Here is a 27,038-nt window from a genome sequence, read left to right on the forward strand (position 1 = left end):
ACGTACTAGTATATAACGTTATACGTTAGTACGTAATATTATATAACGTTATACGTTATTACGTAATAGTATATAACGTCATACGCTAGTACGTAATACTATATAACGTTATACGTCATAACGTAATAGTATATCTCGTTATACGTTATAAGGTAATACTATATAACGTTATACATCATAAGCTAATACTACATAACGTTATACGTCATAACGTAATAGTATATAACGTTATACATTATTACGTAATAGTATATAACGTTATACGCTAGTACGTAATAGTATATAACGTTATACGTCATAATGTAATATTTTATAACGTTATACGTTATTACGTAGTAGTATATAACGTTATACGCTATTACGTAATAGTATATAACGTTATACGTTATAAGGTAATATTATATAACGTTATACGTCTTACGCTAATACTACATAACGTTATACGCTATTACGTAATAGTATATAACGTTATACGTTATAAGGTAATACTATTTAACGTTATACGTCATAAGGTAATACTACATTACGTTATGCTCCATTACGTAATAGTATATAACGTTATACGTTATTACGTAATAGTATATTACGTTATACGTCATACGGTAATACTATTTAACGTTATACGTTATAAGGTAATATTATATAACGTTATACGTCTTACGCTAATACTACATAACGTTATACGTTAGTACGTAATAGTATATTACGTTATACGTTTTTACGTAATAGTATATAACGTTATACGTCAGTACGAAATAGTATATAACGACATACGTCATAACGTAATAGTATATAACGTTATACGTCATAACGTAATAGTATATAACGTAATACGTTATTACGTATTAGTATATAACGTAATACATTAGTACGTAATAGTATATAACGTTATACGCTATTACGTAATAGTATATAACGATATACGTTATAAGGTAATACTATATAACGTTATACATCATAAGGTAATTCTACATAACGTTATACGACATAACGTAAGAGTACATAACGTTATACGTCATAACGTAATAGTATAAATCGTTATACGTTATTACGTAATAGTATATGTCGTTAAACGTTAGTACGTAATACTATATAACGTTATACGTCAGTACGTAATAGTATATAACGTTATACGTTATAAGGTATTACTATATAACGTTATACATCATAAGCGAATACTACATAGCGTTATACGTTATTACGTAATAGTATATAACTTTATACGTTAGTACGTAATGGTATATAACGTTATAAGCTATTACGTAATAGTATATGACGTTATACGTTATAGGGTAATACTATATAACGTTATACATCATAAGCTAATACTACATAACGTTATACGTCATTAGCTAATACTACATAGCGTATACGTTATTACGTAATAGTATATGTCTTTATACGTTAGTACGTACTAGTATATAACGTTATACCTTAGTACGTAATAGTATATAACGTTATACGTTATTACGTAATGGTATATAACGTAATACGTCAGTACGTAATAGTATATAACGTTCTACGTTATAAGGTAATACTACATAACGTTATACGTCATATGGTAATAATACATAACGTTATACGTCATTACGTAGTTATATGTAACGTTATACTTTATAAGGCAATACTAAATAACGTTATACGTCATAAGGTAATACTACGTTACGTTATACGTCATTACGTAATAGTATATAACGTTATACGTTAGTACGTAATAGTATATAACGGTAATACTATTTAACGTTATACGTTATAAGGTAATATTATATAACGTTATACGTCTTAAGCTAATACTACATAACGTTATACGTTATACGTTAGTACGTACTAGTATATAACGTTATACGTTAGTACGTAATAGTATATAACGTTATACGTTATTACGTAATAGTATATAACGTTATACGCTAGTACGTAATAGTATATAACGTTATACGTTATAAGGTAATACTATATAACGTTATACATCATAAGCGAATACTACATAACGTTATAAGACATTACGTAATAGTATATAACGTTATACTTTAGTACGTAATAGTATATAACGTTATACGTCATAAGGTAATACTATATAAAGTTATACATCATAAGCCAATACTACATAACGTTATACGTCATAACGTAATACTACATAACGTTATACGACATTACGTAATAGTATATAACGTTATACGTTAGTACGTAATAGTATATAACGTTATACGTTAGTTCGTAATAGTATATAACGGTATACGTTATAAGGTAATACTATATAACGTTATATGTCATAAGCTAATACTACATAGCGTTATACGTTATTACGTAATAGTATATTACGTTATACGTTAGTACGTAATAATATATATCGTTATACGTTATTACGTAATAGTATATAACGTTATACGTTAGAACGTAATAGTATATAACGTTATACGCTATTACGTAATAGTATATAACGTTATACGTTATAAGGTAATATTATATAACGTTATACATCATAAGCTAATACTAAATAACGTTATACGTTAGTACGTAATTGTATATAACGTTATACGTTATAAGGTAATACTATATAACGTTATACGTCTTAAGCTAATACTACATAACGTTATACGTTATTACGTAATAGTATATTACGTTATACGTTAGTACGTACTAGTATATAACGTTATACGTTAGTACGTATTAGTATATAACGTTATACGTCATAATGTAATAGTTTACAACATTATACGTTATTACGTAATAGTATATAACGTTATACGTTTGTACGTAATAGTGTATAACGTTATACGCTAGTAGGTAATAGGATATAACGTTGTACGTCATACGGTAATACTATTTAACGTTATACGTTATCAGGTAATACTATATAACGTTATACGTATTAAGCTAATACTACATAACGTTATACGTTATTACGTAATAGTATATTACGTTATACGTTAGCACGTACTAGTATATAACGTTATACGTTAGTACGTAATAGTATATAACGTTATACGTCATAATGTAATAGTTTATAACGTTATACGTCATAACGTAATAGTATATAAAGTTATACGCTTGGACGTAGTAGTGTATAACGTTATACGTTAGTACGTAATAGTATATAACGTTATACGTTATGAGGTAATAGTTTATAACGTTATACGTCATAACGTAATAGTATATAAAGTTATACGCTTGGACGTAGTAGTGTATAACGTTATACGTTAGTACGTAATAGTATATAACGTTATACGTTTCTACGTAATAGTGTATAACGTTATACTCTAGTACGTAATAGGATATAACGTTGTACGTCATACGGTAATACTATTTAACGTTATACGTTATCAGGTAATACTATATAACGTTATACGTCTTAAGCTAATACTACATAACGTTATACGTTATTACGTAATAGTATATTACGTTATACGTTAGCACGTACTAGTATATAACGTTATACGTTAGTACGTAATAGTATATAACGTTATACGTCATAATGTAATAGTTTATAACGTTATACGTCATAACGTAATAGTATATAAAGTTATACGCTTGGACGTAGTAGTGTATAACGTTATACGTTAGTACGTAATAGTATATAACGTTATACGTTATGAGGTAATACTACATAACGTGTTACGTCAGACTGTAATGCTATACAACGATATACGTAAGTACGTAATAGTATATTACGTTATACGTTAGTATGTAATAGTATATAACGTTATACGTTAGTACGTATTACTATATAACGTATACGTCATTCCGTAATAGTATATAACGTTATACGCTAGTACATAATAGTATATAACGTTATACGTCATAAAGTAATAGTTTATAACGTTATACGTTATTACGTAATAGTATATAACGTTATACGTTTGTACGTAGTAGTATATAACGTTATACGTTAGTACGTAATAGTATATAACGTTAAACGCTATTACGTAATAGTATATAACGTTATACGTTTCTACGTAATAGTGTATATCGTTATACGCTAGTACGTAATAGGATATAACGTTGTACGTCATACGGTTGTACTATTTAACGTTATACGTTATCAGGTAATACTATATAACGTTATACGTCTTCAGGTAATACTACATAACGTTATACGTCATAAGGTAATACTACATAACGTTATACAACATTACGTAATAGTATATAACGTTATACATTAGTACGTAATAGTATATAACGTTATACGTTAGTACGTAATAGTATATAACGTTAAACGCTATTACGTAATAGTATATAACGTTATACGTTATAAGGTAACACTACAAAACGTTATACGTCATAAGGTAATACTACATATCGTTATACGACGTTACGTAATACTATATAACGTTATACGTTAGTACGTAATAGTATATAACGGTATACGTTATAAGGTAACACTATATAACGTTTTACCTCATAAGCTAATACTACATAACGTTATACGTCATAAGCTAATGCTACATAGCGTATACGTTATTACGTAATAGTATATGTCGTTATACGTTAGTACGTACTAATATATAACGATATAAGTCATAACGTAATTGTATATAACGTTATACGTCATAATGTAATAGTATATAACGTTATACGTTATAACGTAGTAGTATATAACGTTATGCGTTAGTATGTAATAGTATATAACGTTATACGTCATAATGTAATAGTATATAACGTTATACGTTATAACGTAGTAGTATATAACGTTATGCGTTAGTATGTAATAGTATATAACGTTATACGTTATAAGGTAAAACTACATAACGTTATACGTCATATGGTAATAATACATAACGTTATACGTCATTACGTAATTATATGTAACGTTATACTTTATAAGGCAATACTAAATAACGTTATACGACATAAGGTAATACTACATAACGTTATACGTCATTACATAATAGTATATAAGGTTATACGTTATTACGTAATAGTATATAACGTTGTACGTCATACGGTAATACTATATAACGTTATACGTCAGTACGTAATAGTATAAAACGTTATACGTCATTAGGTAATACTACATAACGTTATGGGTCATAAGGAAATTCTACATAACGTTAAACGTCATATGGTAATACTACATAACGTTAAACGTCATTACGTAATAGTATATAATGTTATACGTTAGTACGTAATAGGATATAACGTTGTACGTCATACGGTAATACTATTTAACGTTATACGTTACAAGGTAATATTCTATAACGTTATACGTCTTACGCTAATACTACATAACGTTATACGTTAGTACGTAATAGTATATAACGTTATACGTTATAAGGTAATACTATATAACGTTATACATAATAAGCTAATACTACATAACGTTATACGTCATTACGTAATAGTATATAACGTTATACGTTAGTACGTACTAGTATATAACGATATACGTTAGTACGTAATAGTATGTAACGTTATACGTTAGTACGTAATACTATATAACGTTATACATAATAAGGTAATACTACATAACGTTAAACGTCATTACGTAATAGTATATAACGTTATACGCTAGTACGTAATAGGTAATAACGTTGTACGTCATACGGTAATACCATATATCGTTATACGTCATAAGATAATGCTACATAGCGTATTCGTTATTACGTAATAGTATATGTCGTAATACGTTAGTACGTAATAGTATATAACGTTATACGTTAGTACGTAATAGTATATTACGTTATACGTTATTACGTAATAGTATATAACGTTATACGTTAGTACGTAATAGTATATAAGGGTATACGTTATAAGGTAACACTATATAACGTTATACGTCATAAGCTAATACTACATAACGTTATGCGTCATAAGCTAATACTACGTAGCGTATGCGTTATTACGTAATAGTATATGTCGTTATACGTTAGTACGTACTATTATATAACGTTATACGTTAGTACGTAATATTATATAACGTTATACGTTATTACGTAATAGTATATAACGTTATACGTTAGTACGTAATAGTATATAACGGTATACGTTATAAGGTAACACTATATAACGTTTTACCTCATAAGCTAATACTACATAACGTTATACGTCATACGCTAATGCTACATAGCGTATACGTTATTACGTAATATTATATGTCGTTATACGTTAGTACGTACTAATATATAACGATATAAGTGATAACGTAATTGTATATAACGTTATACGTCATAATGTAATAGTATATAACGTTATACGTTATAACGTAGTAGTATATAACGTTATACGTTAGTATGTAATAGTATATAACGTTATACGTTATAAGGTAAAACTACATAACGTTAAACGTCATATGGTAATACTACATAACGTTAAACGTCATTACGTAATAGTATATAATGTTATACGTTATTACGTAATAGTATATAACGTTGTACGTCATACGGTAATACTATATAACGTTATACGTCAGTACGTAATAGTATAAAACGTTATACGTCATTAGGTAATACTACATAACGTTATAGGTCATAAGGCAATTCTACATAACGTTAAACGTCATATGGTAATAGTACATAACGTTAAACGTCATTACGTAATAGTATATAATGTTATACGTTAGTACGTAATAGGATATAACGTTGTACGTCATACGGTAATACTATTTAACGTTATACGTTATAAGGTAATATTATATAACGTTATACTTCTTACGCTAATACTACATAACGTTATACGCCATAACGTAATAGTATATAACGTTATACGTTATAAGGTAATACTACATAACGTTATACGTCACAAGGTAATACTACATAACGTTATACGCCATTACGTAATAGTATATAACGTTATACGTTATAAGGTAATACTATATAACGTTATACATCATAAGCTAATGCTACATAACGTTATACGTCATAACGTAATAGTATATAACGTTATACGTTAGTACGTACTAGTATATAACGATATACGTTAGTACGTGATAGTATGTAACGTTATACGTTAGTACGTAATACTATATAACGTTATACATAATAAGGTAATACTACATAACGTTAAACGTCATTACGTAATAGTATATAACGTTATACGCTAGTACGTAATAGGTAATATCGTTGTACGTCATACGGTAATACTATATAACGTTATACGTCATAAGATAATACTACATAGCATATACGTTATTACGTAATAGTATATATCGTAATACGTTAGTACGTAATAGTATATACCGTTATACGTTAGTACGTAATAGTATATTACGTTATACGTTATTACGTAATAGTATATAACGTTATACGTTAGTACGTAATAGTATATAAGAGTATACGTTATAAGGTAACACTACATAACGTTATACGTCATAAGCTAATACTACATAACGTTATGCGTCATAAGCTAATACTACGTAGCGTATGCGTTATTACGTAATAGTATATGTCGTTATACGTTAGTACGTACTATTATATAACGTTATACGTTAGTACGTTATAGTATATAACGTTATACGTTATTACGTAATAGTATATAACGTTATACTTTATAAGGCAATACTAAATAACGTTATACGTCATAAGGTAAAACTACATAACGTTATACGTCATTACATAATAGTATATAACGTTATACGTTAGTACGTAATAGGATATAACGTTGTACGTCATACGGTAATACTATATAACGTTATACGTCAGTACGTAATAGTATAAAACGTTATACGTCATTAGGTAATACTACATAACGTTATAGGTCATAAGGCAATTCTACATAACGTTAAACGTCACATGGTAATACTACATAACGTTATACGTCATGACGTAACAGTATATAACGTTATACGTTAGTACGTAATAGGATATAACGTTGTACGTCATACGGTAATACTATTTAACGTTATACGTTATAAGATAATATTATATAACGTTATACGTCTTACGGTAATACTACATAACGTTATACGTTCTTACGTAATAGTATATTACGTTATACGTTAGTACGTACTAGTATATAACGCTATACGTTAGTACGTAATAGTATATAGCGTTATACGTCATAATGTAATAGTTTATAACGTTATACGTTATTACGTAATAGTATATAACGTTATACGTTTGTACGTAATAGTGTATAACGTTATACGTTAGTACGTAATAGTATATAACGTTATACGTTATAAGATAATACCTTATAACGTTATACATCATAAGCTAACACTACATAACGTTATAGGTCATAACGTAATAGTATATAACATTATACGTTATAAGGTAATACTACATAACGTTATACGTCATAAGGTAATACTACATAACGTTATACGTCATTACGTAATAGTATATAACGTTATACGTTAGTACGTAATAGTATATAACGGTATACGTTATAAGGTAACACTATATAACGTTATACGTCATAAGCTAATACTACATAACGTTATGCGTCATAATCTAATACTACATAGCGTATACGTTATTACGTAATGGTATATGTCGTTATACGTTAGTACGTACTAGTATATAACGTTATACGTTAGTACGTAATAGTATAAAACGTTATACGTTATAAGGTGATACTACATAACGTTATACGTTATTACGTAATAGTATATTACGTTATTACGTAATAGTATATTACGTTATACGTTAGTACGTACTAATATAACGTTATACGTTAGTACGTAATAGTATATAACGTTATACGTCATAATGTAATAGTTTATAACGTTATACGTGATAACGTAATAGTATATAAAGTTATACGCTTGTACGTAGTAGTGTATAACGTTATACGTTATGAGGTAATACTACATAACGTTTTACGTCAGACTGTAATGCTATATAACGTTATACGTCAGTACGTAATAGTATATTACGTTAAACGTTAGTACGTACTAGTATATAACGTTATACGTTACTACGTATTACTATATAACGTATACGTTATTCCGTAATAGTATATAACGTTATACGCTAGTACGTAATAGTATATAACGTTATACGTCATAATGTAATAGTTTATAACGTTATACGTTATTACGTAATAGTATATAACGTTATACGTTTGTACGTAGTAGTATATAACGTTATACGTTAGTACGTAATAGTATATAACGTTATACGTTATTACGTAATAGTGTATAACGTTATACGCTAGTACGTAATAGGATATAACGGTATACGTTATAAGGTAACACTATATAACGTTATACGACATAAGCTAATACTACATAACGTTATGCGTCATAAGCTAATACTACATAGCGTATACGTTATTACGTAATAGTATATGCCGTTATACGTTAGTACGTACTAGTATATAACGTTATACGTCATAATGTAATAGTATATAACGTTATACGTTATTACGTAATAGTATATAACGTTGTACGTTAGTATGTAACAGTATAAAACGTTATACGTTATAAGGTGATACTACATAACGTTATACGTCATTACGTAATTATATGTAACGTTATACTTAATAAGGCAATACTAAATAACGTTATACTTCATAAGGTAATACTACATAACGTTATACGTTATTACGTAATAGTATATAACGTTATACGTCAGTACGTAATAGTATTAAACGATATACGTCATAACGTAATAGTATATAACGTTATACGTCATAATTTAATAGTATATAACGTTATACGTTATTACGTAGTAGTATATAACGTTATACGTTAGTATGTAATAGTATAAAACGTTATACGTTATAAGGTGATACTACATAACGTTATACGTCATGACGTAATTATATGTAACGTTATACTTTATAAGGCAATACTAAATAACGTTATACGTCATAAGGTAATACTACATAACGTTATACGTCATTACATAATAGTATATAACGTTATACTTTATAAGGCTATACTAAATAATGTTATACGTCATAAGGTAATACTACATAACGTTATACGTCATTACATAATAGTATATAACGTTATACGTTAGTACGTAATAGTATATAACGTTATACGTTATAAGGTAATACTATATAACGTTATACGTCATAAGCTACTACTACATATCGTATACGTTATTACGTAATACTATATTACGTTATACGTTAGTACGTATTACTATATAACGTTATACATCATAAGCTAACACTACATAACGTTATAGGTCATAACGTAATATTATATAACGTTATACGTTATAAGGTAATACTACATAATGTTATACGTCATAAGGTAATACTACATAACGTTATACGACATTACGTAATAGTATACAACGTTATACGTTAGTATTTAATAGTATATAACGTTATACGTTAGTACGTAATAGTATATAACAGTATACGTTATAAGGTAACACTATATAACGTTATACGACATAAGCTAATACTACATAACGTTATGCGTCATAAGCTAATACTACATAGCGTATACGTTATTACGTAATAGTATATACCGTTATACGTTAGTACGTACTGGTATATAACGTTATACGTCATATTGTAATAGTATATAACGTTATACGTTATTACGTAGTAGTATATAACGTTATACGTTAGTATGTAACAGTACAAAACGTTATACGTTATAAGGTGATACTACATAACGTTATACGTCATTACGTAATTATATGTAACGTTATACTTTATAAGGCAATACTAAATAACTTTATACTTCATAAGGTAATACTACATAACGTTATACGTCATTACATAATAGTATATAACGTTATACGTTAGTACGTAATAGGATATAACGTTGTACTGCATACGGTAATACTATTTAACGTTATACGTTATAAGGTAATATTATATAACGTTATAGGTCTTAAGCTAATACTACATAACGTTATACGTTATTACGTAATAGTATATTACGTTATACGTTAGTACGTACTAGTATATAACGTTATACGTCATTAGGTAATACTACATAACGTTATACGTCATTACATAATAGTATATAACGTTATACTTTAGAAGTCAATACTAAATAACGTTATACGTCATAAGGTAATACTACATAACGTTATACGTCAATACATAATAGTATATAACGTATACGTTATTCCGTAATAGTATATAACGTTATACGTCAGTACGTATTAGTATTAAACGATATACGTCATAACGAAATAGTATATAACGTTATACGTCATAATGTAATAGTATATAACGTTATACGTTATTACGTAGTAGTATATAACGTTATACGTTAGTACGTAATTGTATATAACGTTATACGTTATAAGGTAATACTACATAACGTTATACGTCTTAAGGTAATACTACATAACGTTATACGACATTACGTAATAGTATATAACGTTATACGTTATTACGTAATAGTATATAACGTTGTACGTCAGTACGTAATAGTGTATAACGTTATACGTCAAAATGTAATAGTTTATAACATTATACGTTATTACGTAATAGTATATAACGTTATACGTTTGTACGTAGTAGTATATAACGTTATACGTTAGTACGTAATTGTATATAACGTTATACGTTATAAGATAATACTATATAACGTTATACGTCATAAGCTAATACTACATAGCGTATACGTTATTACGTAATAGTATATGTCGATATACGTTAGTACGTACTAGTATATAACGTTATACGTTAGTACGTAATAGTATATAACGTTATACGTTATTACGTAATAGTACATAACGTTATACGTCAGTACGTAATAGTATTAAACGATATACGTCATAACGTAATAGTATATAACGTTAGACGTCATAACGTAATAGTATATAACGTTATACGTTATTACGTAGTAGTATATAACGTTATACGTTATTACGTAGTAGTATATAACGTTATACGTTATTACGTAATAGTATTTAACGTTATACGCTAGTACGTAATAGTGTATAACGTTATACGTCAAAATGTAATAGTTTATAACGTTATACGCTATTACATAATAGTATATAACGTTATACGTTATAAGGTAATACTATATAACGTTATACATAATAAGCTAATACTACATAACGTTATACGTCATAACGTAATAGTATATAACGTTATACGTTATTACGTAATAGTATATAACGTTGTACGTCAGTACGTAATAGTATATAACGTTATACGTTAGTACGGAATAGTATGTAACGTTATACGTCATAATGTAATAGTATATAACGTTAAACGTTATTACGGAATAGTATATAACGTTATACGTTTGTACGTAGTAGTGTACAACGTTATACGCTAGTACGTAATAGGATATAACGTTGTACTTCATACGGTAATACTATTTAACGTTATACGTTATAAGGTAATAGTATATAACGTTATAGGTCTTAAGCTAATACTACATAACGTTATACGTTATTACGTAATAGTGTATAACGTTATACGCTAGTACGTAATAGGATATAACATTGTACGTCATACGGTAATACTATTTAACGTTATACGTTATCAGGTAATACTATAAAACGTTATACGTCTTAAGCTAATACTACATAACGTTATACGACATTACGTAATAGTATATAACGTTATACGCTAGTACGTAATAGGATATAACGTTGTACGTCATACGGTAATACTATTTAACGTTATACGTTATCAGGTAATACTATATAACGTTATACGTTATAAGGTAATACTACATAACGCTATACGTTATAAGGTAATACTACATAACGCTATACGTCATAAGGTAATACTACATAACGTTATACGCCATTACGTAATACTATATAACGTTATACGTTAGTTCGTAATAGTATATAACGTTATACGTTATAAGGTAATACTATATAACGTTATACGTCATAAGCTAATACTACATAGCGTATACGTTAGTACGTAATAGTATATAACCTTATACGTTAGTACGTAATAGTATATAACGGTATACGTTATAAGCTAAGACTATATAACGTTATACGTCATAAGCTAATACTACATAACGTTATGCGTAATAAGCTAATACTACATAGCGTATACGTTATTACGTAATAGTATATGTCGTTATACGTTAGTAAATACCAGTATATAACGTTATACGTTAGTACGTAATAGTATATAACGTTATACGTTATTACGTAATAGTATATAACGTTATACGTCAGTACGTAATAGTATTAAACGATATACGTCATAACGTAATAGTATATAACGTTATACGTCATAATGTAAGAGTATATAACGTTATACGTTATTACGTAGTAGTATATAACGTTATACGTTAGTATGTAATAGTATAAAACGTTATACGTTATAAGGTGATACTACATAACGTTATACGTCATTACGTAATTATATGTAACGTTATACTTTATAAGGCAATACTAAATAACGTTATACGTCATAATGTAATAGTTTATAACGTTAAACGTTATTACGGAATAGTATATAACGTTATACGTTTGTACGTAGTAGTGTACAACGTTATACGCTAGTACGTAATAGGATATAACGTTGTACTTCATACGGTAATACTATTTAACGTTATACGTTATAAGGTAATAGTATATAACGTTATAGGTCTTAAGCTAATACTACATAACGTTATACGTTATTACGTAATAGTGTATAACGTTATACGCTAGTACGTAATAGGATATAACATTGTACGTCATACGGTAATACTATTTAACGTTATACGTTATCAGGTAATACTATAAAACGTTATACGTCTTAAGCTAATACTACATAACGTTATACGACATTACGTAATAGTATATAACGTTATACGCTAGTACGTAATAGGATATAACGTTGTACGTCATACGGTAATACTATTTAACGTTATACGTTATCAGGTAATACTATATAACGTTATACGTTATAAGGTAATACTACATAACGCTATACGTTATAAGGTAATACTACATAACGCTATACGTCATAAGGTAATACTACATAACGTTATACGCCATTACGTAATACTATATAACGTTATACGTTAGTTCGTAATAGTATATAACGTTATACGTTATAAGGTAATACTATATAACGTTATACGTCATAAGCTAATACTACATAGCGTATACGTTAGTACGTAATAGTATATAACGTTATACGTTAGTACGTAATAGTATATAACGGTATACGTTATAAGCTAAGACTATATAACGTTATACGTCATAAGCTAATACTACATAACGTTATGCGTAATAAGCTAATACTACATAGCGTATACGTTATTACGTAATAGTATATGTCGTTATACGTTAGTAAATACCAGTATATAACGTTCTACGTTAGTACGTAATAGTATATAACGTTATACGTTATTACGTAATAGTATATAACGTTATACGTCAGTACGTAATAGTATTAAACGATATACGTCATAACGTAATAGTATATAACGTTATACGTCATAATGTAAGAGTATATAACGTTATACGTTATTACGTAGTAGTATATAACGTTATACGTTAGTATGTAATAGTATAAAACGTTATACGTTATAAGGTGATACTACATAACGTTATACGTCATTACGTAATTATATGTAACGTTATACTTTATAAGGCAATACTAAATAACGTTATACGTCATAAGGTAATACTACATAACGTTATACGTCATTACATAATAGTATATAACGTTATACTTTATAAGGCAATACTAAATAATGTTATACGTCATACGGTAATACTACATAACGTTATACGTCATTACATAATAGTATATAACGTTATACGTCATAATGTAATAGTTTATAACGTTATACGTTATTACGGAATAGTATATAACGTTATACGTTTGTACGTAGTAGTGTATAACGTTATACGCTAGTACGTAATAGGATATAACGTTGTACTTCATACGGTAATACTATTTAACGTTATACGTTATAAGGTAATAGTATATAACGTTATAGGTCTTAAGCTAATACTACATAACGTTATACGTTATTACGTAATACTGTATAACGTTATACGCTAGTACGTAATAGGATATAACATTGTACGTCATACGGTAATACTATTTAACGTTATACGTTATCAGGTAATACTATAAAACGTTATACGTCTTAAGCTAATACTACATAACGTTATACGTCATAAGGTAATACTACATAACGTTATACGACATTACGTAATAGTATATAACGTTATACGTTAGTACGTAATAGTATATAACGTTATACGTTAGTACGTAATAGTATATAACGTTATACATCATAAGCTAATACTACATAACGTTATACGTCACAACGTAATAGTATATAACGTTATACGTTATAAGGTAATACTACATAATGTTATACGTCATAAGGTAATACTACATAACGTTATACGTTATTACGTAATAGTGTATAACGTTATACGCTAGTACGTAATAGGATATAACGTTGTACGTCATACGGTAATACTATTTAACGTTATACGTTATCAGGTAATACTATATAACGTTATACGTTATAAGGTAATACTACATAACGCTATACGTTATAAGGTAATACTACATAACGCTATACGTCATAAGGTAATACTACATAACGTTATACGCCATTACGTAATACTATATAACGTTATACGTTAGTTCGTAATAGTATATAACGTTATACGTCATAATGTAATAGTTTATAACGTTATACGTCATAACGTAATAGTATATAAAGTTATACGCTTGGACGTAGTAGTGTATAACGTTATACGTTAGTACGTAATAGTATATAACGTTATACGTTATGAGGTAATAGTTTATAACGTTATACGTCATAACGTAATAGTATATAAAGTTATACGCTTGGACGTAGTAGTGTATAACGTTATACGTTAGTACGTAATAGTATATAACGTTATACGTTTCTACGTAATAGTGTATAACGTTATACTCTAGTACGTAATAGGATATAACGTTGTACGTCATACGGTAATACTATTTAACGTTATACGTTATCAGGTAATACTATATAACGTTATACGTCTTAAGCTAATACTACATAACGTTATACGTTATTACGTAATAGTATATTACGTTATACGTTAGCACGTACTAGTATATAACGTTATACGTTAGTACGTAATAGTATATAACGTTATACGTCATAATGTAATAGTTTATAACGTTATACGTCATAACGTAATAGTATATAAAGTTATACGCTTGGACGTAGTAGTGTATAACGTTATACGTTAGTACGTAATAGTATATAACGTTATACGTTATGAGGTAATACTACATAACGTGTTACGTCAGACTGTAATGCTATACAACGATATACGTAAGTACGTAATAGTATATTACGTTATACGTTAGTATGTAATAGTATATAACGTTATACGTTAGTACGTATTACTATATAACGTATACGTCATTCCGTAATAGTATATAACGTTATACGCTAGTACATAATAGTATATAACGTTATACGTCATAAAGTAATAGTTTATAACGTTATACGTTATTACGTAATAGTATATAACGTTATACGTTTGTACGTAGTAGTATATAACGTTATACGTTAGTACGTAATAGTATATAACGTTAAACGCTATTACGTAATAGTATATAACGTTATACGTTTCTACGTAATAGTGTATATCGTTATACGCTAGTACGTAATAGGATATAACGTTGTACGTCATACGGTTGTACTATTTAACGTTATACGTTATCAGGTAATACTATATAACGTTATACGTCTTCAGGTAATACTACATAACGTTATACGTCATAAGGTAATACTACATAACGTTATACAACATTACGTAATAGTATATAACGTTATACATTAGTACGTAATAGTATATAACGTTATACGTTAGTACGTAATAGTATATAACGTTAAACGCTATTACGTAATAGTATATAACGTTATACGTTATAAGGTAACACTACAAAGCGTTATACGTCATAAGGTAATACTACATATCGTTATACGACGTTACGTAATACTATATAACGTTATACGTTAGTACGTAATAGTATATAACGGTATACGTTATAAGGTAACACTATATAACGTTTTACCTCATAAGCTAATACTACATAACGTTATACGTCATAAGCTAATGCTACATAGCGTATACGTTATTACGTAATAGTATATGTCGTTATACGTTAGTACGTACTAATATATAACGATATAAGTCATAACGTAATTGTATATAACGTTATACGTCATAATGTAATAGTATATAACGTTATACGTTATAACGTAGTAGTATATAACGTTATGCGTTAGTATGTAATAGTATATAACGTTATACGTCATAATGTAATAGTATATAACGTTATACGTTATAACGTAGTAGTATATAACGTTATGCGTTAGTATGTAATAGTATATAACGTTATACGTTATAAGGTAAAACTACATAACGTTATACGTCATATGGTAATAATACATAACGTTATACGTCATTACGTAATTATATGTAACGTTATACTTTATAAGGCAATACTAAATAACGTTATACGACATAAGGTAATACTACATAACGTTATACGTCATTACATAATAGTATATAAGGTTATACGTTATTACGTAATAGTATATAACGTTGTACGTCATACGGTAATACTATATAACGTTATACGTCAGTACGTAATAGTATAAAACGTTATACGTCATTAGGTAATACTACATAACGTTATGGGTCATAAGGAAATTCTACATAACGTTAAACGTCATATGGTAATACTACATAACGTTAAACGTCATTACGTAATAGTATATAATGTTATACGTTAGTACGTAATAGGATATAACGTTGTACGTCATACGGTAATACTATTTAACGTTATACGTTACAAGGTAATATTCTATAACGTTATACGTCTTACGCTAATACTACATAACGTTATACGTTAGTACGTAATAGTATATAACGTTATACGTTATAAGGTAATACTATATAACGTTATACATAATAAGCTAATACTACATAACGTTATACGTCATTACGTAATAGTATATAACGTTATACGTTAGTACGTACTAGTATATAACGATATACGTTAGTACGTAATAGTATGTAACGTTATACGTTAGTACGTAATACTATATAACGTTATACATAATAAGGTAATACTACATAACGTTAAACGTCATTACGTAATAGTATATAACGTTATACGCTAGTACGTAATAGGTAATAACGTTGTACGTCATACGGTAATACCATATATCGTTATACGTCATAAGATAATGCTACATAGCGTATTCGTTATTACGTAATAGTATATGTCGTAATACGTTAGTACGTAATAGTATATAACGTTATACGTTAGTACGTAATAGTATATTACGTTATACGTTATTACGTAATAGTATATAACGTTATACGTTAGTACGTAATAGTATATAAGGGTATACGTTATAAGGTAACACTATATAACGTTATACGTCATAAGCTAATACTACATAACGTTATGCGTCATAAGCTAATACTACGTAGCGTATGCGTTATTACGTAATAGTATATGTCGTTATACGTTAGTACGTACTATTATATAACGTTATACGTTAGTACGTAATATTATATAACGTTATACGTTATTACGTAATAGTATATAACGTTATACGTTAGTACGTAATAGTATATAACGGTATACGTTATAAGGTAACACTATATAACGTTTTACCTCATAAGCTAATACTACATAACGTTATACGTCATACGCTAATGCTACATAGCGTATACGTTATTACGTAATATTATATGTCGTTATACGTTAGTACGTACTAATATATAACGATATAAGTGATAACGTAATTGTATATAACGTTATACGTCATAATGTAATAGTATATAACGTTATACGTTATAACGTAGTAGTATATAACGTTATACGTTAGTATGTAATAGTATATAACGTTATACGTTATAAGGTAAAACTACATAACGTTAAACGTCATATGGTAATACTACATAACGTTAAACGTCATTACGTAATAGTATATAATGTTATACGTTATTACGTAATAGTATATAACGTTATACGTTTGTACGTAGTAGTATATAACGTTATACGTTAGTACGTAATAGTATATAACGTTAAACGCTATTACGTAATAGTATATAACGTTATACGTTTCTACGTAATAGTGTATATCGTTATACGCTAGTACGTAATAGGATATAACGTTGTACGTCATACGGTTGTACTATTTAACGTTATACGTTATCAGGTAATACTATATAACGTTATACGTCTTCAGGTAATACTACATAACGTTATACGTCATAAGGTAATACTACATAACGTTATACAACATTACGTAATAGTATATAACGTTATACATTAGTACGTAATAGTATATAACGTTATACGTTAGTACGTAATAGTATATAACGTTAAACGCTATTACGTAATAGTATATAACGTTATACGTTATAAGGTAACACTACAAAACGTTATACGTCATAAGGTAATACTACATATCGTTATACGACGTTACGTAATACTATATAACGTTATACGTTAGTACGTAATAGTATATAACGGTATACGTTATAAGGTAACACTATATAACGTTTTACCTCATAAGCTAATACTACATAACGTTATACGTCATAAGCTAATGCTACATAGCGTATACGTTATTACGTAATAGTATATGTCGTTATACGTTAGTACGTACTAATATATAACGATATAAGTCATAACGTAATTGTATATAACGTTATACGTCATAATGTAATAGTATATAACGTTATACGTTATAACGTAGTAGTATATAACGTTATGCGTTAGTATGTAATAGTATATAACGTTATACGTCATAATGTAATAGTATATAACGTTATACGTTATAACGTAGTAGTATATAACGTTATGCGTTAGTATGTAATAGTATATAACGTTATACGTTATAAGGTAAAACTACATAACGTTATACGTCATATGGTAATAATACATAACGTTATACGTCATTACGTAATTATATGTAACGTTATACTTTATAAGGCAATACTAAATAACGTTATACGACATAAGGTAATACTACATAACGTTATACGTCATTACATAATAGTATATAAGGTTATACGTTATTACGTAATAGTATATAACGTTGTACGTCATACGGTAATACTATATAACGTTATACGTCAGTACGTAATAGTATAAAACGTTATACGTCATTAGGTAATACTACTTAACGTTATGGGTCATAAGGAAATTCTACATAACGTTAAACGTCATATGGTAATACTACATAACGTTAAACGTCATTACGTAATAGTATATAATGTTATACGTTAGTACGTAATAGGATATAACGTTGTACGTCATACGGTAATACTATTTAACGTTATACGTTACAAGGTAATATTCTATAACGTTATACGTCTTACGCTAATACTACATAACGTTATACGTTAGTACGTAATAGTATATAACGTTATACGTTATAAGGTAATACTATATAACGTTATACATAATAAGCTAATACTACATAACGTTATACGTCATTACGTAATAGTATATAACGTTATACGTTAGTACGTACTAGTATATAACGATATACGTTAGTACGTAATAGTATGTAACGTTATACATTAGTACGTAATACTATATAACGTTATACATAATAAGGTAATACTACATAACGTTAAACGTCATTACGTAATAGTATATAACGTTATACGCTAGTACGTAATAGGTAATAACGTTGTACGTCATACGGTAATACCATATATCGTTATACGTCATAAGATAATGCTACATAGCGTATTCGTTATTACGTAATAGTATATGTCGTAATACGTTAGTACGTAATAGTATATAACGTTATACGTTAGTACGTAATAGTATATTACGTTATACGTTATTACGTAATAGTATATAACGTTATACGTTAGTACGTAATAGTATATAAGGGTATACGTTATAAGGTAACACTATATAACGTTATACGTCATAAGCTAATACTACATAACGTTATGCGTCATAAGCTAATACTACGTAGCGTATGCGTTATTACGTAATAGTATATGTCGTTATACGTTAGTACGTACTATTATATAACGTTATACGTTAGTACGTAATATTATATAACGTTATACGTTATTACGTAATAGTATATAACGTTATACGTTAGTACGTAATAGTATATAACGGTATACGTTATAAGGTAACACTATATAACGTTTTACCTCATAAGCTAATACTACATAACGTTATACGTCATACGCTAATGCTACATAGCGTATACGTTATTACGTAATATTATATGTCGTTATACGTTAGTACGTACTAATATATAACGATATAAGTGATAACGTAATTGTATATAACGTTATACGTCATAATGTAATAGTATATAACGTTATACGTTATAACGTAGTAGTATATAACGTTATACGTTAGTATGTAATAGTATATAACGTTATACGTTATAAGGTAAAACTACATAACGTTAAACGTCATATGGTAATACTACATAACGTTAAACGTCATTACGTAATAGTATATAATGTTATACGTTATTACGTAATAGTATATAACGTTGTACGTCATACGGTAATACTATATAACGTTATACGTCAGTACGTAATAGTATAAAACGTTATACGTCATTAGGTAATACTACATAACGTTATAGGTCATAAGGCAATTCTACATAACGTTAAACGTCATATGGTAATAGTACATAACGTTAAACGTCATTACGTAATAGTATATAATGTTATACGTTAGTACGTAATAGGATATAACGTTGTACGTCATACGGTAATACTATTTAACGTTATACGTTATAAGGTAATATTATATAACGTTATACTTCTTACGCTAATACTACATAACGTTATACGCCATAACGTGATAGTATGTAACGTTATACGTTAGTACGTAATACTATATAACGTTATACATAATAAGGTAATACTACATAACGTTAAACGTCATTACGTAATAGTATATAACGTTATACGCTAGTACGTAATAGGTAATATCGTTGTACGTCATACGGTAATACTATATAACGTTATACGTCATAAGATAATACTACATAGCATATACGTTATTACGTAATAGTATATATCGTAATACGTTAGTACGTAATAGTATATACCGTTATACGTTAGTACGTAATAGTATATTACGTTATACGTTATTACGTAATAGTATATAACGTTATACGTTAGTACGTAATAGTATATAAGGGTATACGTTATAAGGTAACACTACATAACGTTATACGTCATAAGCTAATACTACATAACGTTATGCGTCATAAGCTAATACTACGTAGCGTATGCGTTATTACGTAATAGTATATGTCGTTATACGTTAGTACGTACTATTATATAACGTTATACGTTAGTACGTTATAGTATATAACGTTATACGTTATTACGTAATAGTATATAACGTTATACTTTATAAGGCAATACTAAATAACGTTATACGTCATAAGGTAAAACTACATAACGTTATACGTCATTACATAATAGTATATAACGTTATACGTTAGTACGTAATAGGATATAACGTTGTACGTCATACGGTAATACTATATAACGTTATACGTCAGTACGTAATAGTATAAAACGTTATACGTCATTAGGTAATACTACATAACGTTATAGGTCATAAGGCAATTCTACATAACGTTAAACGTCACATGGTAATACTACATAACGTTATACGTCATGACGTAACAGTATATAACGTTATACGTTAGTACGTAATAGGATATAACGTTGTACGTCATACGGTAATACTATTTAACGTTATACGTTATAAGATAATATTATATAACGTTATACGTCTTACGGTAATACTACATAACGTTATACGTTCTTACGTAATAGTATATTACGTTATACGTTAGTACGTACTAGTATATAACGCTATACGTTAGTACGTAATAGTATATAGCGTTATACGTCATAATGTAATAGTTTATAACGTTATACGTTATTACGTAATAGTATATAACGTTATACGTTTGTACGTAATAGTGTATAACGTTATACGTTAGTACGTAATAGTATATAACGTTATACGTTATAAGATAATACCTTATAACGTTATACATCATAAGCTAACACTACATAACGTTATAGGTCATAACGTAATAGTATATAACATTATACGTTATAAGGTAATACTACATAACGTTATACGTCATAAGGTAATACTACATAACGTTATACGTCATTACGTAATAGTATATAACGTTATACGTTAGTACGTAATAGTATATAACGGTATACGTTATAAGGTAACACTATATAACGTTATACGTCATAAGCTAATACTACATAACGTTATGCGTCATAATCTAATACTACATAGCGTATACGTTATTACGTAATGGTATATGTCGTTATACGTTAGTACGTACTAGTATATAACGTTATACGTTAGTACGTAATAGTATAAAACGTTATACGTTATAAGGTGATACTACATAACGTTATACGTTATTACGTAATAGTATATTACGTTATTACGTAATAGTATATTACGTTATACGTTAGTACGTACTAATATAACGTTATACGTTAGTACGTAATAGTATATAACGTTATACGTCATAATGTAATAGTTTATAACGTTATACGTGATAACGTAATAGTATATAAAGTTATACGCTTGTACGTAGTAGTGTATAACGTTATACGTTATGAGGTAATACTACATAACGTTTTACGTCAGACTGTAATGCTATATAACGTTATACGTCAGTACGTAATAGTATATTACGTTAAACGTTAGTACGTACTAGTATATAACGTTATACGTTACTACGTATTACTATATAACGTATACGTTATTCCGTAATAGTATATAACGTTATACGCTAGTACGTAATAGTATATAACGTTATACGTCATAATGTAATAGTTTATAACGTTATACGTTATTGCGTAATAGTATATAACGTTATACGTTTGTACGTAGTAGTATATAACGTTATACGTTAGTACGTAATAGTATATAACGTTATACGTTATTACGTAATAGTGTATAACGTTATACGCTAGTACGTAATAGGATATAACGGTATACGTTATAAGGTAACACTATATAACGTTATACGACATAAGCTAATACTACATAACGTTATGCGTCATAAGCTAATACTACATAGCGTATACGTTATTACGTAATAGTATATGCCGTTATACGTTAGTACGTACTAGTATATAACGTTATACGTCATAATGTAATAGTATATAACGTTATACGTTATTACGTAATAGTATATAACGTTGTACGTTAGTATGTAACAGTATAAAACGTTATACGTTATAAGGTGATACTACATAACGTTATACGTCATTACGTAATTATATGTAACGTTATACTTAATAAGGCAATACTAAATAACGTTATACTTCATAAGGTAATACTACATAACGTTATACGTTATTACGTAATAGTATATAACGTTATACGTCAGTACGTAATAGTATTAAACGATATACGTCATAACGTAATAGTATATAACGTTATACGTCATAATTTAATAGTATATAACGTTATACGTTATTACGTAGTAGTATATAACGTTATACGTTAGTATGTAATAGTATAAAACGTTATACGTTATAAGGTGATACTACATAACGTTATACGTCATGACGTAATTATATGTAACGTTATACTTTATAAGGCAATACTAAATAACGTTATACGTCATAAGGTAATACTACATAACGTTATACGTCATTACATAATAGTATATAACGTTATACTTTATAAGGCTATACTAAATAATGTTATACGTCATAAGGTAATACTACATAACGTTATACGTCATTACATAATAGTATATAACGTTATACGTTAGTACGTAATAGTATATAACGTTATACGTTATAAGGTAATACTATATAACGTTATACGTCATAAGCTACTACTACATATCGTATACGTTATTACGTAATACTATATTACGTTATACGTTAGTACGTATTACTATATAACGTTATACATCATAAGCTAACACTACATAACGTTATAGGTCATAACGTAATATTATATAACGTTATACGTTATAAGGTAATACTACATAATGTTATACGTCATAAGGTAATACTACATAACGTTATACGACATTACGTAATAGTATACAACGTTATACGTTAGTATTTAATAGTATATAACGTTATACGTTAGTACGTAATAGTATATAACAGTATACGTTATAAGGTAACACTATATAACGTTATACGACATAAGCTAATACTACATAACGTTATGCGTCATAAGCTAATACTACATAGCGTATACGTTATTACGTAATAGTATATACCGTTATACGTTAGTACGTACTGGTATATAACGTTATACGTCATATTGTAATAGTATATAACGTTATACGTTATTACGTAGTAGTATATAACGTTATACGTTAGTATGTAACAGTACAAAACGTTATACGTTATAAGGTGATACTACATAACGTTATACGTCATTACGTAATTATATGTAACGTTATACTTTATAAGGCAATACTAAATCTCTTTATACTTCATAAGGTAATACTACATAACGTTATACGTCATTACATAATAGTATATAACGTTATACGTTAGTACGTAATAGGATATAACGTTGTACTGCATACGGTAATACTATTTAACGTTATACGTTATAAGGTAATATTATATAACGTTATAGGTCTTAAGCTAATACTACATAACGTTATACGTTATTACGTAATAGTATATTACGTTATACGTTAGTACGTACTAGTATATAACGTTATACGTCATTAGGTAATACTACATAACGTTATACGTCATTACATAATAGTATATAACGTTATACTTTAGAAGTCAATACTAAATAACGTTATACGTCATAAGGTAATACTACATAACGTTATACGTCAATACATAATAGTATATAACGTATACGTTATTCCGTAATAGTATATAACGTTATACGTCAGTACGTATTAGTATTAAACGATATACGTCATAACGAAATAGTATATAACGTTATACGTCATAATGTAATAGTATATAACGTTATACGTTATTACGTAGTAGTATATAACGTTATACGTTAGTACGTAATTGTATATAACGTTATACGTTATAAGGTAATACTACATAACGTTATACGTCTTAAGGTAATACTACATAACGTTATACGACATTACGTAATAGTATATAACGTTATACGTTATTACGTAATAGTATATAACGTTGTACGTCAGTACGTAATAGTGTATAACGTTATACGTCAAAATGTAATAGTTTATAACATTATACGTTATTACGTAATAGTATATAACGTTATACGTTTGTACGTAGTAGTATATAACGTTATACGTTAGTACGTAATTGTATATAACGTTATACGTTATAAGATAATACTATATAACGTTATACGTCATAAGCTAATACTACATAGCGTATACGTTATTACGTAATAGTATATGTCGATATACGTTAGTACGTACTAGTATATAACGTTATACGTTAGTACGTAATAGTATATAACGTTATACGTTATTACGTAATAGTACATAACGTTATACGTCAGTACGTAATAGTATTAAACGATATACGTCATAACGTAATAGTATATAACGTTAGACGTCATAACGTAATAGTATATAACGTTATACGTTATTACGTAGTAGTATATAACGTTATACGTTATTACGTAGTAGTATATAACGTTATACGTTATTACGTAATAGTATTTAACGTTATACGCTAGTACGTAATAGTGTATAACGTTATACGTCAAAATGTAATAGTTTATAACGTTATACGCTATTACATAATAGTATATAACGTTATACGTTATAAGGTAATACTATATAACGTTATACATAATAAGCTAATACTACATAACGTTATACGTCATAACGTAATAGTATATAACGTTATACGTTATTACGTAATAGTATATAACGTTGTACGTCAGTACGTAATAGTATATAACGTTATACGTTAGTACGGAATAGTATGTAACGTTATACGTCATAATGTAATAGTATATAACGTTAAACGTTATTACGGAATAGTATATAACGTTATACGTTTGTACGTAGTAGTGTACAACGTTATACGCTAGTACGTAATAGGATATAACGTTGTACTTCATACGGTAATACTATTTAACGTTATACGTTATAAGGTAATAGTATATAACGTTATAGGTCTTAAGCTAATACTACATAACGTTATACGACATTACGTAATAGT

Source organism: Bombus pascuorum, unplaced genomic scaffold (assembly GCF_905332965.1).
Source record: "Bombus pascuorum unplaced genomic scaffold, iyBomPasc1.1, whole genome shotgun sequence".
NCBI classification, from domain to species: domain Eukaryota; kingdom Metazoa; phylum Arthropoda; class Insecta; order Hymenoptera; family Apidae; genus Bombus; species Bombus pascuorum.